The sequence below is a fragment of the Leptodactylus fuscus genome, chromosome 3, assembly GCF_031893055.1.
Source record: "Leptodactylus fuscus isolate aLepFus1 chromosome 3, aLepFus1.hap2, whole genome shotgun sequence".
NCBI lineage: Eukaryota > Metazoa > Chordata > Amphibia > Anura > Leptodactylidae > Leptodactylus > Leptodactylus fuscus.
The window spans coordinates 149,072,697-149,084,244 of NC_134267.1; positions in this window are offsets into that span (position 1 = coordinate 149,072,697).

An 11,548-nucleotide genomic window follows, 5' to 3' on the forward strand; every position below is an offset into this window, starting at 1 on the left:
CAGGTACATAACGTATTATGTTCATGTGAATTGTCTTTTTTGATCTATGTATGAGCCACCTAATTCAGATTTAGCAGACTTAGCAGTGAAATGGAGCATCAGGACCAATGACGTACACCTTACATGACCAAGGTGGTTTCCCAATCAAATTACCGGTCACGGGCATAAAATATTATAGTATGCTTCTATGCAACTCTGAGCTGTGATTCACAGTACACATTTTCCAGTCTATGACTTTATTTCTACTACTGACGTAAGAAAGATCTGCAGAATCCATATTTCCAGCATGAGAAGTGCAGCAATTATTTGTAGCCTAAGCCTTCCCTCTCAGATCTGTGGCAGAGCTGTACTCTAAGTGTTAGGTTTACAAAGAAAGGAAAACATTAGCGTCCATAGGGAAAATAAATATTCCAGTAAAGTCAAATCATGGGGAAGTGATTAAGCAATGATCACACAGCTAACCAGGAGTGCAGAGCTGGATGTCTCCCAGAGACCACAAGAACGTATTCTAATGTGTGTGGCCTGCATTTCTTCTCGTGCTCACAGCCAATGCTCGATTTCATCCGCACACTTTCTAGGCATTTAAAAAAAAAACTTTTTTTTTATTGAAGAAAAATAATATAATGCATAGTAGAGGAACCTAAAAGATATATCTTCTGAGGCTTTTAAGAGTGGTATCCAGAAGATAGGTCCTCAATTTCTGATCAGTGGGGTTTCTGCTCACAGCAATAGTGCCATTTCCATGAGTGCGGCTTGTGCTTCATAGGCTAGTGATGTCATATGGTCCATATGTGGCTCAGTCCTATTCCAGTGAATGGAGTAAGCTGTGATACCAAGCATAACCCCTATTCAATGTACAACAGTGTGCCTCAGTGAAGAGTCCACAGCATGCATCTAAACTCTGCAGTCTCTTGAAATAGCTGATTGGTGGGGGTCCTGGGCACTAATCTGAAAAATGCCCTAGTTTAAAGATTGGTTGCCAATATCAAAGTCCTGGAATATCCCTTTAATAAAGGGGCTGACATTCCCTGTCTATTAAAATACATCTCCATCGCAATGTATGCAAAAAATCTAGATAAGTATAGGAATGAGCATCACCCTGTCAAGAACTAACCTTGTCAATAAAACATGGCTGCTTTCTTCCAAAAGCAGAGCCATGCCTTTTCAGTGGATATATGCACTATTGTACATAGGCAGTGCATTCATTTGAATAAAACCAAGTTGCCATACCTACCAAGTATAATGTTAGGAATCTCTATCCGCCTGCTGCACCTGACATTACCATATCAACCTGGGAAGTCTCTGCAGTTTCAGAGACTTTCTTGCTTGGTCAAAGTAGCAGTTGAAGCGGCCTATGTAAGACCCTGCCCTCCGGAGACAAGTGTCACCTTATTTAGTTTGCTTCCTAGTTTGGCTCACAGAAGTTTCCTACTTTTAGAGGGCTGTCTCTATTGCTATTGCCTTTATTGTGGCCTTGCATAATACCATGACATATAATCTATGAATGTGATACGGTTTCTGAAAACATTACCACTTTCATAGAAAAAAGGTATCTATCATTTATGATATCAGTTTGGTCCATCAACATTAGCATAGATTCCAGTTCTTTATTCTGTGACTAAGTGAAGGCAACTGGTTGATTCTTGTATCAGAATGGCTGTGCAGCATTGTAATGGACTCATATCAATGTTACACTGGGCTAAGGCACTGTGGGGCCTACAATAAGGGCAGGGACAAAGCTGTGAAATGGGAGTGTTTAACTGTGTGTGTGTCTTCATTCCTATGCCATGGCTCAGACCTACCATTATAATAAAGTGACCAACCTGCTCCTGTCTATACTGCCCACCCACAGTCTTCTATATCTTCATCCACTAAACAAATCGGCCACGGGAATCATTTCTAGTCCTGCGACTAGTGCAAAACGCAGCAGTCCCTTCCTCAAAGCTATGCCAGTACAGAGCATTCCGAATATTACCAGCCATTTTCTGAAGGGATTATTGAAAGCCATTGTACCACATGAGAATTATGACATAATGGAATTAGGAGCATTAGCTCATTTAGTAATAAAATCAACTTATGCTGGGGCTAAGTAGTGATATTGTTGGCCATGCTACATTAAGATGCAGTCACCTAATGTTATGGTCAATGGTATGTATTGCATTATGTCCATGCTCATTCTTATTATTATGGCCACTCTTATGGCCCAATGATATGTATAACGACTGGTCATTTAAACGAGTAGTTTAACATTGTGACTAGATAATTGAATTGTGTCCAGAGGAAGCTCATGACAACGTATTGGTAGGTATTGTATATTGTAGCGTGTTATACATGTAGCACAGATGGTAAATGTAGTGTAAAATATAGTTTAGTACATCTACTGAAAATAGTGAAAATTAGCAGACAGAATGGGTGGGGCACGGTGGCATAGACTGATGTAGTAGAATAACTTCATTCCGATTCCGTCCTGGTATTTTGGGGGCTCTACAATCTATTTACATTATGACTGTGCCATTTGACTCCTAGAATATGATTGACAGAGAATACGTTCCATTGCACAGCAGTTGAGTTACAGGTACTGTCATGTCATGTGCCCCATTATATGTAATTCCATATGCCACTGCTCTCTACTGTGTATAGTAGTGCAGGTATGGCATACAACACGAGGGCGCACGTTTAAGCATAACCTTCTTTCGACAAAATGGAGAGATGTCATTGCTGTATTATATACAGTAGATTGTGCCAATGTAAGTCTTGGAAATGTGAATTTACTTTCATGGAGATACAGTGTAAAACCAAGGATCATACAATAGTATTAGTGTCACTGGCCTTTACCTTTTTAGACGTTAAATTCTTATTCCTAGTATGCTCTGCCATCTGCTGGGAAATTGTGTTGGGGGTTGTAGTTACAGCAAATATGCTTAAGGGCAGGACTACACAAGTCGAGGCTGCAGCGTCTCAACAGGTTGCATATAAGATCACATTGAATTTGTCACGAGGACCCTATTTTTCTTCTTATGGATGCATTCCATTATCAACATTCCTTTGCTTGAGGCAATACGAGAACACTCGCTTTACAGACAGAATCTTCATTGAAATGGTAATGAAAGTAAAGGCGCTTTAATGTCACATGACACATCTTATTGAGACAATATCACCAGTTTACTCCATTGGTAGGAGACCTGGAACTGCATCGTTCTGGGATACCATGTTAACTACCCATTAACCTAGAGCTGTGACATGATGTGCCACAACAGTGTGGGCGCTCTGGAATACCAGAGTCTGTTCTGTCTCCTAGATGTGACACTAAGAATGCATACTACATCATAGCAAATGCCATTATTATATGTGAGTCCTTTGAATCTTGCAGTCTGGTGTACTCCAGGGAGCAGTCCTGTAATGAAGGTTCCCTGGCTGAGCAGACATATGTGTCATCTACACAGCTGACAACATGAATGTTGTTATGTGCAGCTCACATTGTACAATGTAATTCTGCTTAAATGAGAAATGGAAAAAAACAAGTCTGCTAGACAGCTCCCATGAAGGCCACTCTGCGCTGTTTTCCATGCTTTCAAATGAATCATTTCTACATCTGACCCAATTCAAGCAGCTGCCAAAGGAAAGTTTTCACATTGTTCATGGGTTTACTTAAATTTACTGAGAATTTCTTGCCAAAGAAAATCAACAAGGCGACTTCCAAAGACAGCAGATGCCTTAAGTTTTTTGTTTGTTTGTTTGTTTTTTTTAAAGTCTGCCTGCCATGTAAACCTACAGGGGAAAGTAGAAAAACAGCAACAACCTTTCCTGGGCTGTAGCCATTATCATGTAATACACTGTTCTATGATAGGGGCATTATAACCACTTCAGGGAAGTAATAAGCCCACCCTTCATAGAACCATTGACACCAGCCAGAACAGGCTTACTGCATTGTGTAGGCGACACAAATGCTAACTTTAGCTTTCACCTCCTCTACCAAATCTAACAGCTTGAGTGGTGCTGCTCCACTGATTCTGGCACGGTTGGATTTTTTCTCTAGCCCCCACCAATCGTGAGCAATCAGTGCGGTTAGTTTTGGTGCCTGATGTGCTATTTAATCTCTGTACTGTCAGGAGGGCGGTGTCGGGGGGGGGGGGGGTTGCTCAGCTCTGACACCTCTTATCATACCAGAAATGTTTCTGGTTTCATAATAAAGATGAGACTCTGTTTTCTTATGATGCCAAAATTTATTGCTACATATAACATAACATTCTCAAATGTGTTTTTTTAGTTAGTGATATCTAACTAAGCTAATGTTAAGCTGACAATCTCATCTTTCTTATGATACCAGATAAATTTTTCTAGGTGGTATAAAACCGGAGATATAGCTATTTGAAATGCCCATCTGGTAAATGCTTCAGCTCTGCATATATACAATATAACTGTGTATGGACCTTCCCTAGCAACTTCTCAGTTAGAGGGTCACTAAGGAGAATACTCCAACCTGTTTTATAATAAAAAGGAATTTAGATAAGATAATAAAGCATGTTAAAAAAAAAAAAAAAAAGTGGTCACCAAACACCCCCAGCGCAATAGCAGGAAAAAAAAATGAGTTGCACTTTAAATAGCACATCAGGTACCAAAACTAACTGTACTTTTTGCTCAGGAACTGTGGGGGCTAGAGAGTAAATTCCAACTGCACTGAATTTGATGAAACAGTGCCTATTAGCAGACGCTAAGAGCTTGAATTGGTGGAGGTGGTGACAGTTCTTTAATTTCACCACTCAAATATGCTAATTAGACACTACTGCCAGATGGGTGGTCCTAAACTGGACCAATCTGGGGCTGCCCACCTGAAACTAACTGCTGCAAATTGTTCACGAATGGTGGGTGCTTGAAAAAATTTCAACTGTTCAGAATCAGAGGAGGGGTGCCTATTAAAGGATGCAAAGAGCTGGAGGTGGTGAAAGGTCCTCTTTAATAGGAATCAGTAATGGCTTTGAGATGCTCTGTTCTTTCACTTCATCACCCTCCTCTTTCAGTCCCATCAGATTAGCAGTTTACTAACTTACACAGTTTCACCGCATTAGTTTTCAGCTGGTTGGCCGTGATCCACCTAGTTCTTTGGAAACTTGGTAGAAACATTTTGTAGAATTTTTTTCATGTACGTTTGTTTCTCCTTTCAATAGGATTGGATTATAACTTGGATCCCGAGGTTAAGGCTTCTCAATTTCTCTTGATTTGGGTTCCATTTTAATGTCTTTGGACATTGTGTTGTAGAAATATTTCCATACAAAGAAAGCAATGGGTCGGATTTACTACTGCTGTTAGACTAGTTAGTTAGACAAAGTTAGACTAGACTGACTAAAATATGCCAGCTTTTTCATACAGAATTAGACTAAACTGACAGACTTATTCAAGTGTCTAACATCTAGTCTAGCACACTTTGCTTAGTAAATGTCTCCCAAATTCTATTGTATATAAGCAATATAGATCTGCACTTTGGCTCTAGTTTTACTTTATTCATCTTGAACCCTCTATATGAAGAGTTGCAATGATTTTATGTTACAATAAATAATATTTGTACATGGTCCATTTCAGAGCTACCTGTTTTTGCTATCCAAATGATGAGTGAACCAGTGGCAGATCTCATACCATAAATCCACATAGTTGTTCCAGGATCACACACTGAATTTGTATGATGTAGCCCCGAGGGCTATAATAGTCTAAGCTCTGTAGACACTACTGTATGTCTATATACCCTACAACTGGATGTCTCATCTCAAAGATGCTGTCTGCTGCAAAGGAAGAATCTTGAGAAGACCTCAGTCATGTCTTAGAAAGAATACTAGGATACTAGCACTTGGCTTATCCAACACTGGACTATAACAGTAATCATAATAATATAGTGGCAAAAACACGATATCTCTATGCAGAGTATAAAGACACTAACATCTGACTATGTTGTTTACATAGAAGGCATATTATAAACCCAGATTGAGATCTGTGGATTAATAATGATTATTGACTGATATATGAACTGCTAGTCTGCCCAATCCAAACATATTGTTTTAAGCTGATCTCACAGATGCGGGGTTTTTGTGTAGTGACAATGTAGTTTTGTGCACATTATTGATGCTGCACTTACTTACAGCAAACCTTGATGTAGGGGATTTGTATGGAATATGTTAATGGTTAGAATGTAGTGTTTTCCAATTACTGATAATTTATTTAGCCTTTGAGGGGTTGAATGCAGACATCGAGCTGAACTATCCAAGTGTCCCCAGAGAGCAGACAACAAACTGTTTCCTACTTTCGTAATAATTATAGATATTTAATCCAGGGAAACAGTTTATGTAATTCCCATACTGTGGAGTTATCTGAGCCAAATAACAGACGTGTCAGTTATTTATGCTACATGTTTATATTATATTGTATATCTACTGAATAGCTATGCTTTCTATCAAGCCATGCCTTTTGTAAGGGAACCTGTCATGGTGATTTGGAACAATAAAGAGATCCTATCATTAAAACTCAATTTTTTCTGCCTACCACGTAGGAATAGCCTTAAGAAAGGTTATTCTTCTCCTACCTTTAGATGTCTTCTTCGCACCGCCATTCGGTATATAATCCGGTTTTCATCGCTATGCTAATGAGTTCTCTCACAGCACTGGGGGCAGACCCCAGCACTCAAACAGCACTGGGGGGCATCCCCAATCCTGAGAGCGAACTCTCCAGCGCCACCTCCATCTTCTTCAGGAACATTCTCTTCCCGCGTCGTCTTCCGAGTGTGGCTTCAAACTTCTAGACCTAGGGCAAAGCCAACTGTGCGTGCCTGCCGGCCACAAGAAAATGGCCGCTTACACAGTATTGTAAGTGGCCATCTTCTTGTGGCCGGCAGGCATGCGCGGTCGGCTGCCCGAGGCCTAGAAGTTTGAAGCCACTGCCGGAAGAAGACCTGTTCCTGAAAAAGATGGAGGCGGTGCTGGAGAGTTCTCTCGCAGCATTGGGGACGCCCCCAGTGCTGTGAGAGAACTCATTTGCCTACCGACGAAAACCGGATTATATACCGAGCGGAGGCGAATAGCCTTTCTTAAGGTTATTCTGACGTGATAGACAGAAAAATTGAGTTTTAATGATAGGATCCCTTTAAACCATCCAAACTTCTATGTGGACCAGGAGTTCAGTGTAACAAATTGCCCTGTTATAAAGCCATCTGTGCTTGCATTAAAAAAAAAAAAAAAACTCTTTATACTCATCCCATGTCTGTTCTCCTCATGCCTGCGAAGTTCTTTTGCAAAGCCAGAGATAATTCAACTTCAATGCACTGGGCTTCGGGTGCATGCGCAGTCAATATAGGGTGTATGTTCCCAGCTTAACGGAAGAACTATACAAGTCCTGGGAGCACCAGATATGAGACCAATGCTACTCATCAGACTCTTATTTAGATAAATTTAAGATTTTTAGGTTTTGGTTTTTTTTAATGCAGACACCAATGGCTTTACCACGGGGCAATTTGAGACACCAAATCCCTATTCCATAAGGACCTGTGGGTGGTTTAGTGTCCCAAATTGACCTGACAGGTTACTTTTAAGGTTAATAAAAATATTATTAAAGTTTTATATTGGCAATAGGCAAGATGTTCTCCTGATCTTGGAAAGTTTGTAAAGTAACATGGTATTATATTTTAGTGAACAAGCCACAGCTAAACTATAAATGTTACATCTGGACTATAGATAGCCTTAAAATATAAGTGCTTTTATCCTGTATATTGTTATGTGTCTTTGTGACTTGTGTCTGAGGCAGTGTATTTCAGTCTTGGGTTTATTATAGGTTGTAACCTAGATTCTGCCAAAGTGAGAATGTAATTGAAATGAACCAAAGAAAAAGAACAAAAGAATGGTGTCCAAGTGTTGTTCCTGCTAGGGTCTGACATCACTTTGCTCCCTAACCTGCGCCTCCTGCTGTCACCGCTGCTCTCCTGAATACACAGATTTTGTAGGATTTTCATGGTCGTCTCATCCCCTTCAATACAACAGATAAATTCTTTATTCTGCTGGAACTATATTGGTGACTGTCAAGAATTATTAAAGGGAATGTGTCAGGTGGTTTTTGCACCATAAACCAGCCCCATCAAGTGCCAATGGGGCCATAGTGTAAGGCAAGTAGCAGGCTGATGCTGAAAAAAGAGAGGCAGGTAATATTTCCATTTATCTGTATAGTGGCCCCCAGGATTAACTCCACTGCTGGACCTTAGGCACCACAGTCCGACAATGTAAGGAGCAGAATAGCATTGTTATTTTACTTGCGGTCTATGTATTCCTTAGCCACAAAACAGGGGATCCAATCTCTGGCACAATCTCTTTAAGTTACGGTAGTAGCTCCTTCCAGAAACAGTTGTTTAATAACACAGGGATGATTGTATTTTCAGAGACAGTACAGAGCAGAAGCTATTATACATCATCGCTCTCATCACATACCTACGCAACAGGAAAAGTAGTCTGCGCTGTGGGATAGCATGTTCCTTTCTCTCTTTAGTGGCCAACTGTATCTCCAGATCATTGTTTTATAGCACCAGAGATACAGTCTTATCCAAATAATGTGCAGCTTGCAAAGAGATATTTCTCATTCTCATTCATCTGGAGCTATACTGGTCAGGAATGACCGATTAAAGGAGTTTATGGGATTTTTCTTTGATGACCTATCCTTTAGCTAGGCCATCAATATCTGATGGATGTGAGGTCCACATCTGACACCTGAACTATTCAGGATTGTTATCTGTCCCGGTACTATATACTGTACAGACCTGGAAACAGAGTCTCCATATGCTGTATAGTGGTTGTACAACACTAGTGCTTTTCAGCATCCATCCAAGTGGATACAATGTACAAAGCCATCTCCGTACACTATACATTACCGGGTATGGTAACAGATGATTGGTGGAGAGCCAGGTGTTAGCCCCCCATGATCAGATATTGATGACCTATCTGATGGATAGGCCATCATAACAAAAAGCCTGAAAACTTCCATTAACCAAACTACTACTCAGTGAACTAGAAAGTTCACTATGAACTAGACGGCTACTGTGTATTAACAGTCAATGGGGAATGGTGGGGCGTGGCTTACCTGTTGAGGCGACCAGACGTGCTCTTGCTTAGCTCCGCCATCCTTGGTGTGAAATCTTCCTCCATCGGCCTCATCACAGCCACTATTCTTTAGACCTTGCTCCAAGGGACTTCCCCCAGTCTCAGTGATCTTATTTGGGAGCTTTTAGGTGGAAATAGGAGTGTTCGTTTAACCTTAGGACTTGCGGCCTACTCCGCCGACTGAACCCGCCCACCATCTTGCGGCCTTCACCAGCCGGCTACATGTATTACTCAGACTCTGCGTCTCGCTGTGGACACTGCCGGCTTCTCCACTCCACACTACGTCGGACCTCACAGCCCATCCTGACCTGTCTCCCCGCCGCAGTAACACGCTCCCAGAGGGGCCGCCCTGCCTTAGACACAGGAAGCACCAGACGCCGGCAGGAGCCGTGCGTCGCCGCACGCTCCAGAGACTATCAAGGGACTTTTTGAAGACAAGGAAAGAGCCGACAGCCTGCAGCCCACTCGCAATCGCAGCTCCCTGGGAGGCGACAACTGTCCTGAGCCGACCACCGCTAACGCCAGCTAAGTACCTTGTTCTCCATCATTGTTTTCCCCCTTTGAGTACTGGCTCCGCCCTTCTTCTTCCTACCCTACATCAACAGAAGTGACCCGCGGCACACTGTTCCTAGGCAGTAGAGTGTAGAGCCTTTACACAACGACCAGGGAGGCTCCTCTTACTGCCTGGGTCCCCCCCCCTCCCTCCCAGCACCTTGCCTCTTCCTCACCCTATCTCCACTAGTGACTGCACTTTGTCCTAGACTGCCTGCTGTTAAGAAGTGCAAGTCCTTTCATGCTCCAGCAACAACCATCGCCATCACCATAGCCTTGCACATATTTGCCGCATTAGATAGTAACCGCCCAGATTAAACAGCGGTCACCAGGCAAACATTGGAGTGCTGAGCCTCTACACATAGAACAGGGAGGCTCCTCCAACTGAACAGTCTCCTTCCCTACCCACTTCCTACCCTATCCTTCCCTATGCTGTTTTTGCCTTGGATATATCCGCTGACGCGACAGCCGTGTCTGGACTCTACTCGTTAACACTTTTCTTCTTGAGACTCTAATCCTACGTATTATGATTGCTTGAAGCCCCTACTTGGACGCTGTCCCACGCCCTTCAAGCCAACACACACAGATATGGTCAGGACAGGGAGAGATAGAACCCCGAATTTTAAGTCGCAACACAAACACACTCAGGCCGATATGCAGAAATTTTTGAAAAAGCAGAGTTCGCAAAATTCGCAACGCTCGACCTCAGCCCACAAGCACCAGGCTGAGGATTGTGGCTCCCTGGAAGCGTGTGCCCCTGACTCTGATGAGGAAATCTCTAACATGGACTCTGACTCTACCGTTATTACTCAAGGCTTCCTGAAAGAGGCCCTATCCAAAGCTCTCCTGCCGCTCATAACTGAAATATCTGAGCTCCAGACATGAAGGCTCTGGGCAAAAGAGTGGATACATTGGAGTCTAAACAAGCGAAAGCCCAAAAAGTCACTTCCACACTAGTTGGCAAAGTCGACTCCCACTCGGAACACTTTAATAAGACGTATCTTCTGCTCGAAGATCTGGAAAACAGGAACAGGCCGAAACGTACGTATACGTGGGCTGCCCGAGAAGTACCCATCTGAGCAATTACCAGAGATCTCTTGTACAGTCTTCAAGTTGCTAATTGGTGAGGAGGAGGCTAAGAGGGTACAGATTGAAAGAGTACATAGGGCGGTCAGACCGAAACCTGGTGATAATGATCCGCCTAGAGATGTGATATGTGGACTCACTTCTTCGGCTCACACCTCCGCCATACTGAGAGCGGCGAGAGACAAGAAGGACTGAATGTATGAAGGCGCACAGCTGCAAATTTTCCAAGATCTGGCTCCGGCCACACTACAAAAGAGGCGGACGATGCGTCCGTTGTTGGAAATGTTGAAATCTCACAATATCCAGTACGCATGGTTGTTTCCTTTCGGCCTGTCTATCATTAAGAATGGGAGGCGCTTCAATGTCTTCACTCCTAAAGATTTGGATCATCTCTGGGAGCCACTGGGCATCCCCCCTGTTTCTGTACCGTCTTGGCTACCAATCCACGGGGAGACTTCTACTGCGGATTCCACCTCCACTATGACGGGACTGTTGCACACTCCGGGGTGGTTCCGATCGCCTAGGGCTAAGAAGCAGCTGCTTCGTGGACTGGACACTCATCAGGGGGACCGGTAAATTTTCCCTGTACTGGTAAAGCGATTTATTTAGATAACCAACCTTTAGTGACTATGCTAGGAACTTGGAGGGATATATCCTTTTTTTTTTTTTTTTTTTTTTTTTCTTTCTTCCTCCTTCTTCGCCCTGATGACATGAGAAGTCTATCTGTTACTTTTCGCCTGCCAGGACGATTTTGCACCAATTTAGGATACCCTCCTGGTCCCTCTATA